An 8,465-nucleotide genomic window follows, 5' to 3' on the forward strand; every position below is an offset into this window, starting at 1 on the left:
TATAAGGCAGGTGATTATAATAGTCTTAGACGTCAACTTCGGGAAGTTTCATGGAGGGAGGAATTGGAAGGCAGGGATATCACCAGTGCGTGGGAAATTGTGAAAGAATATTTGTTATCAGCAATGTTAAGTTGTATACCATGAGTGAAGAAGAGGGCGCAATTTGGAGTAAAGTGGATGACAAACAATATTAAACAGGAATTGCATGCGAAAAAGAGGCTATGGAAGAGATATAAGGAGACAGGGGAAGAGATGCATGAGGAATATAAGACACAGGCCAGAAGAGTGACTCGTGTGGTAAGGAAAGCAAAACTGGAATATGAGAGGAGATTGGCCCTAAGATCCAAAGAAAATCCTAGGGAATTTTTTAGCTATGTGGCCAGTAGGAGGAGAAATGACTGTGGAAGAATGATATTGTGGGATAAAAATGGGAATAGAGTGACTGATGCAGAGGGCATAGTGGAATTGTTCAATGAACACTTTATTGGAGTATTTCATCCTAGAGGAGTCAGTTTTAATGCTAGAGGGATAGGACTGGTACGAGGTCTGGAGGTACAGGAGGAGAGTGTGTTTCAGATACTGAGTACTCTGGATGTCAGTAAAGCTGTGGGACTGGATGGTATTTCGCCACGAGTTTTGAGAGAATGTGCTAGGGAATTGACAATACCTTTAACGTGGCTTTTCAATGAAAGTCTGGCTTTGGCAAAGGTGCCCAGGGAATGGAAGGAAGGTAAGATAGTGCCATTGCATAAGGGTGGTAACAGACTGGAAGTGTCTAATTATAGGCCAGTCTGTGTGTCATCAGTAGTTGTTAAGATCTTGGAGAAAGTAGTGAGGGACCGTGTACAGCATTGGGCAGATGAGGGTAATGTTATTTGTGAGAATCAACATGGATTTGTGAAAGGACGCTCTTGTTTTAGCAATATGCTAGCCTTTTATAATAAAGTTACAAGAGCATTAGATGAGGGAAAGGCATATACTGCAATTTTCTTAGACTTGGCGAAGGCATTTGACAGGGTGCCCATGATAAGCTGATATTTAAGTTGCAGCACATGGGTCTGGATGTCAGATTGGTCAACTGGATTCAGGATTGGATGTCTGATAGGTATCAGAGAGTTGTGTATGGTGGAGCAGTTTCCAGGAGGCAGAGGGTTACAAGTGGGGTCCCACAGGGCTCAGTACTAGGACCTATATTGTTTAACCTTTATATCAATGACATAGCCAGTGGATTGCAGGGGGATATTCAGTTGTTTGCGGATGATGCGAAGCTTGGAAGGATTATTAGTGATAGTGCAGATGTGGTAGCCCTGCAAGAGGATTTAAATAAGCTAGATAGATGGGCAAATGAATGGGGGTCTCGATTTAATGCAGCAAAATGTAAGGTCTTGAGGTTTGGGAAACATCGATGGGATGCTGCATACTCTATGGGAGGAGTTATACTGGAGGAAGTAGGGGAGACAAAAGATCTGGGGTTGATGATTGATAGAAACCTGAAATTTAGGGGACATATTGCAAAGGTGGTGAAGGTAACACAGAGGATTGCTGCTATTATGAGAAGGACACTGACCTGCAGAGATAAGAGGGTTATCATTCCATTGTATAAGTCTCTGATCAGACCACACTTGGACTATTGTTCTCAGATTTGGTCCCCAGGATTTGAAGGGGATAAATTAACTGTGGAAAGGATACAAAGACGGATGACAAAGATGGTTTCAGGACTGTACAAGGATAGTTATGAGGATCGGCTGAGAGAATGTGGACTGCAGAGTTTGGTGGATAGAAGAAGGAGAGGTGATATGATTGAGACTTTTAAACTGTTGAGAGGTGGTTACAGGGTTGACACTGGGGAGTTCTTTCGCTTGGTTGATCAGCGGGAAGGAATGATGACAAGAGGCCATCCCTGGAAGTTACGAAAGGAAACTGTGAGCAAGAGGGTAAGGAGTGGTTTCTTTGTGTGGAGGGTGGTTGAGCCGTGGAATGCATTGCCTGATGGAGTGGTGGGAGCGAGAACGGTCAGTGGGTTTAAGGAGTGGTATGATAAACTTTGTGTTTCTCAGGGGGGGACCTCCCCTCGATGAGTCTTGACAGACTTTATGTCTTAGAAAGGACCTCCCTCGACGAGTCTTTTGACTCCTTGGAGGCCTGAATAATAATAATAATAATAATAATATTACCATAATATCTAGTGCACATCCTCGTAGATATGTGGAAAATATAATGTGAAAAATATCATATATTGAATGATTCAAAATTCTTTTTCATTTTGAAGATTTTCTAATGTTTCCCCCCCCTCCTTATCCTCTCCTAGAACTCATAGGTTTGAAAGCTTTTCTAGACAGCATTCAAAATCAAATACTTCATTTTACCATTTTGACAAAAGATATACAGCAATCAGATTGTATTGTGAAGCTTCTAATTCTGTTCTATTTATTCGCAATCTAAAACCAACTGTTCTACTGTCCACTGCAATTATGTGAAATTTTAGAAATAATATGCTATATTTTCACCATGCAAAATTGTTTATATGCATACCACACAAAAGAAAGTTCAGTAGTATTATTTGTGTTTGTTTTTCTTTAAAAAAAATCTAAATATTACTTCTGCTGCTGCTGAAAGCTCTTTCTGAAATAATCTACATCTTCTAAATACTTGGTAATATCCTCTTAGCTGGAGGAAAAGTTGAAGGCTTATTACTCTCAGTGCTATTGAGAAGAAAGGGGAGAACACTAAAGTGCCTCAGGCTGTAGTGCAGAATATGTCAAGAATGTCTTGTTTCCTTTTCGATTGTTGATTACCTATATCCTAACAGAAATACTGATATTTCGTTTACGTGCTTACACATTATTTATGCCAAAATAATTGCTTAATTTATAATGATCAGTTTCACTTTTATTATCAAAAATTAGAAATGAAATCATACAATTATCTTGAAAAAGAGGATTTGAATTATTTTCAAAGAAATGGTGCATATGCGTTTCATAATCTTCTTTTTTTTTTTGGAGGGGGGGGTATAGACCTAAGCAATCTGAGGATATTTCAGATAATTTATTTCATAAATCGTTCGCAAGACAGCTGTTACAAACGTAAATCACTTGGGAAACATACCCATTCATTTTAGCGTAAAATAGTAGCAAAGGTTCAGTTACTTTAGATATCTAATCTAGAAGAAAATGTTATGTCTGCTGAGATTAGAATCTCACGTGAATAATTTTTCTGACATGATTTCTCTATTCGTTATAATGTAACCATTTTCCAGATTTTTTTCCCTCCTGCAGCCTATATGCAGTGATTTCTTCTTTGTACTACAAGAAAAAAAATCAGATAACAGGAGAAAAATATGTAGTATTTTCTTTTCCACTGGCTGAATTTACAATGTTCTTTCTTTGTGTTTTGAAGAGAAAGTGCAAATGACTTTTTTCTTACTATTTTTGCCATTATAACACCTCATATAATTATAAGAGTGACATTTTATCATTTTTCTCCCACACGAGAAACAGAAATAAGGTAGTAATAATATTGTTGATTCTGCCAAACTTCATTGTAGCAGAAATTTTTATTACAAAACTTTGTAATATATATATATATATATATCTCCGAAACAAGAAATTTGGAACCCATATCACAATGTTGAGTGCTGGCAAGGTGAAAATGTTCCCGTTATTATTTATATATTTCATTTATTAACTAGGGGGCTATGCCCAATCCCCCGTGTTCTGGTATGGTAGACCAGTTCTCCTTCAATTGTGATAACTTGAAAGGGGGTTCCGCCCATGAATTCTGATGACTCGAATTTTGAAGACTCGACATTCAGGGTAGCCCCTGAGTTTCAAAACGTTTCGATAAACATGACATAAAAAGGCTTATCATTTTATATATATATATAGGGTAGATTTTATTTCATTATTTTTTATTGTTTTGATGAAATACTTTACCTGGAATACTCTTTCCAGTTTCTCTGTGTCATAAAAAGAACTTAAAAATTAGCCTTCAAGATGAAAAAGAAACAGTGCATTCGGGTATTCCTCTATCAATATTTGTAGTCCTGAAAAGGACTGTTTTGATGGCCTTGAAAATAAACATTTTTTATTTCATACTATTCAGAATTTAAAATTCTTGAACAGCGTGGTAAACACACAAAGTAGTTTTACACTCAGGGTACCAGATTTTTGTTTCCTTTCTGATATTTTTTTTATTACATACATAATATTTGCATGCAGGTTTTTTTTTTTATTAGCCATTGGTGGTAGATTTTCGGGATAATGGTTGGAGTTAGCAGCGTTCAACCTCAGATGTCTGGTAGGATTTCCTGTTTTTCTGCTTGCTGAAGAAGGTGCATGTTCATGCAGCAATGCTTTTGCAATTTCTATTCTATATTCTAGATATGTTATGGTAGACAAACATTTTTTCTTGTACAGGAGGAAACTGTTCCAAATAACAAAATCCAAACACTTCAAAATTCAAATAACATGTCCAAACACTTTTTTGTAATATTTTTTATGCTGTTTCCTCATTACAGAGTAGAATGATAGCTGCTGATCGCACCTGTCGACTCAACCCATAGTGTCGTTGTACACAGCAATGGGTTTTTCTTTCTTCAAACCATGCTTCTCCACGGATTCCGTTGATGGATTGTGCAGGGAAGATAGCAGAAAAACATCTTTTTTGGCTTTCCAACGTAGTGCAAAGACTTTCCCTCACATAAGTTCAGATTTCCCCCTTCGATAGCTTTCCTGAAGCCAGATCTGGAGGCATATCTCGCCTTTTTGCATTTACAGTACCATAACTATCTGTACGATGCTGTAAAAGCAAATCAGCGAGTTCAGGACACATATATAGTAATTATCCATTATAATGCAGTAACCTTTCCCCAGTAAAGGGTCTAGTAACTGCATTACTGCACGCATTGACAAGGGGAGATCCGAATATTTATCGTGCTCGATTACAGTTTGCTTTCCCATATAAGGTTTGAAATCCCAAAGATATCCACTTTCCAATTTGCAAAGCATAAAAAATTTTACTCCATACTTCGCTTTCTTTTTGGGAATATACTGCTTACATTTCAGTCCACCTTTGAATGGCATAAGGCTTTCATCGATACTCAAGTCTCTCTCAGGAATGTAGAGTGATCTACATTTTTGATGGATTTTCATCAGAAAATCATAAATTTTGTTTAGGACTGGGCAAGGATGTGTTGCCTGATGGTATTACTCATTATTCTGAAAATGCAAATACTTCATGATGAGACTGAATTGTTTTTCAGTCATAACATCACAAAACATTGGCGTGTTCAGAATCCAATCTGTAGACCAATACATTTCGAGAGTGGGCTTTTGAAATGTATTTCGAAACTTCGGGTTTTCCACTTTCTTTATTCTGATATTGCATTTGAAGGATGACAATGATTTTAAATATTAATTTCACCTATATCCGAATATCACATAATTTCCTGATTTATAATAATCAGGAAATATGTATATTGTCTGATTTATAATTTGCTAATTTATAATAATCACCACATAGTTTCAGTATTGAAAAATTAAAGTTATGTGGAACAATTACTAGAGAAAAATAACGAATTAAATAAAAACTGTACCTATGTTTCATAACAGTTTTCGGGTGTGTGATAGTAATGCAATGGGGGGGGGGGTTAAACTATCAGAGGCGAAATAAAGTTCAATTCTATTGTAAAAATATGGAAATGAAATTTCACATTTGATATACATATTTTGAATGATAAAAATAAGCAAATATATCGCTTACTTTAAAAATTGGAGAATAAAATATCTGAATTATGCAGAAAATATAAATTTAAATCATAACTGTTAATTTCATTTTGTAATGACCAATTATACAAGGAAACCAAGAAAGCGAAAGTACAGATTACTATACAACATGAAGAAAAAATTTAGTAATATGATTAAAGAATTTCATGTTATTCTCTATAAAGCAAAGTTGCTCAAGCGTGTCCTAAAGGAAATCTGTTAAGTATTATTCGATTTCGATGGTTTTGTACAAAAATAAAATTAATATAATCTGGAACGTCGGCAGCCGGTTTTCTTTTCTTTTTTTAAAAGAATATTTCAATAATTATCGTGAATTAATTTTTTCGAGAACAAAGAAAAATCTTTTGTCTAGTAAGCGATTAGAAAAAAATTAGCACAAAAAAATAAAAAAATAAATTGGTTCTCCAAGGTAAGGCAATATTTAAGTGAAGAAATTATGCAAGACCTTTATTTTGTCCAGAAATTAAAATTGTATTGTACAATAAAAAGAGGAAACAAAAATATAAATAATTTCTCTATTTTTAGTCTATCATATATAACTAAAATCCAGTTCACCAGCATGGAACAAGAAAGTCCGTTTCTTGTTATAGGCAACTGAGAGGCAGCTACGAATGGGAGATAATCCGATTAACCGTTCTCTTCAGCGTGAGGGTTTATCACACCTTCTAATGGACATGACAGTCAAATTGCACTTCTTATCCAGGTTTTTTAAACAGGTGGGCTGAATCATATCCAGATTTAGTTGGACGTCTATAGACATCCTAGCCGGTAGGGAGGTTAATTAACCAAATATTTCGGTCTGGAAATAGCAGACCATCTTCAGTGGCACTACAAGAACAGTTTTAAAAAAAATGCAATGTGGAATACTAACAATAGATCATTTAAAAATAGAACAAGCCGCATGATGTTATATCACTAAGCATTAAAGGGAATATTTTTAAGCAAAGACATGATTGAAATAAAGATATTAATTAATAATATTAAATAACATAAAATTAATAGGAATTAATGAGTTATCCTGAAGTTATTCTGAAGAAATATGAGTTAACAGCTACGTATTCACCTATTAACAAATTATCTTCCCATTTTCCTTCTCCTAAAGACAAACGCTCAACTATGCCTCTTCCTGGAGTTTATCAAATTCCCTGCAACTGTGATCTCTCCTATTTTGGACAAACTGGACGTTCTCTTGAAAAAAGAATCCAAGAACATCAATCCTCCATTCATCACAACAAACCTGAAAAATCTGGATTGGCTCAGCACGGGACTGAAACTAACCACAACATCCTTTGGTCAAAAACTCGCCTCTTACATAGATCACGTTATAAATTTGAACATTTATTCAAAGAAAGAGTAGAGGGCTTGCTCCATCGTCCTAAAACCTGAATCGGAACGACTGTATATCTATATCAAAAATATATCTGGGAAAGTCTAATCAGGATAATTCATTAATTCATATTAGTTTTATGTTATTTAATATTATTAATTAATATATTTATTTCAATCATGTCGCTGCTTAAAAATATTCCCTTTAATATTTAGTGATATAACATCACGCGGCTTGTTCTATTTTTAAATGATCTATTGTTAGTATTCTACCTTGTATTTTTTTAAAAAACTGTTCTTCTAGTGCCGCTGAAGATGATCTGCTATTTCCAGACCGAAATATTTGGTTAATTAAATATCTTTCTTGTATTTACGTGCTTATATTATTTGGATGGTATTTCACCATGAGTTTTGAGAGAATAGGGAACTGACAGTGCCTTTGACCTGGCTTTTCAGTGAAAGTCTGGCTGCAAGAAAGGTGCCCATGGAATGGAAGGAAGGTAAGATAGTGCCATAGCATAAGGGGTGGTAGCAGACTGGAAGTGTCTAATTATAGGCCAGTTTGTGTGTCATCAGTAGTTATTAAGCTCTTGGAGAAAGTATAGTTCGTTCACAGATTAAAGACCCTTCGACACTTCCATGCATGTCCCAAAAAGGAGAATCCATTCCGATAATAGGGTAATCAATCCGTCTTCTGGGATGCATTTGTTTATTATTACAGGTCAGAAAATTTAGCTGTTCTTTTACGAACATTGTAGTTTTTAAAGTGTAACTAATTTGCTTGTATAACAGTTGGAAAAATGTAAGTAGAGTAATAACAAAATTAAAAAAAGGTATAGCATAAAACAAAAATTTAACGAAATTTATTTTTAAGAAAGTTTTCTATAAAATAAAAAATTATACAGAAAAACAGACATTTTTTTCAAATGAGCTTCGATATTCTAAACTTACAGTTGAGAGAACTGAGACACTTTAATGTCCTAAGCCGATTAATTATTATTTATGACTTGTTGTGACTCTTTTAACAAACCCATGCAAAAAAAAAAAAAAAGTTGGAAAAAAATACCATTATCAAATCCTTTTAATCTTCATAGGTATCTGAATCGGTGTCCGAATCGCCATCATTTTCACTTAAACTGATCACCAAAGGTTCGCATAATTCTTCGATGATTCCGTCTCTGTCCCAATAGATATTTTCCAATGAGGTGACATGAGAGCAATATTTTCCCCAGTTTTGAACTGTAATACTCAATCACCTGTTCTGAAAGCTCAAAACGTTTCGACATGTCAATATCCCCAGTTACGTTGTGATGGCGAATGAAACTTTTCTTCTGCCCAAACATACTCAATAGCATT

This window comes from Typopeltis vanoorti, chromosome 24 (genome assembly GCF_054136105.1).
Source record: "Typopeltis vanoorti isolate ZY-2024b chromosome 24, IOZ_Tvanoo_1.0, whole genome shotgun sequence".
Lineage (NCBI taxonomy): Eukaryota > Metazoa > Arthropoda > Arachnida > Uropygi > Thelyphonidae > Typopeltis > Typopeltis vanoorti.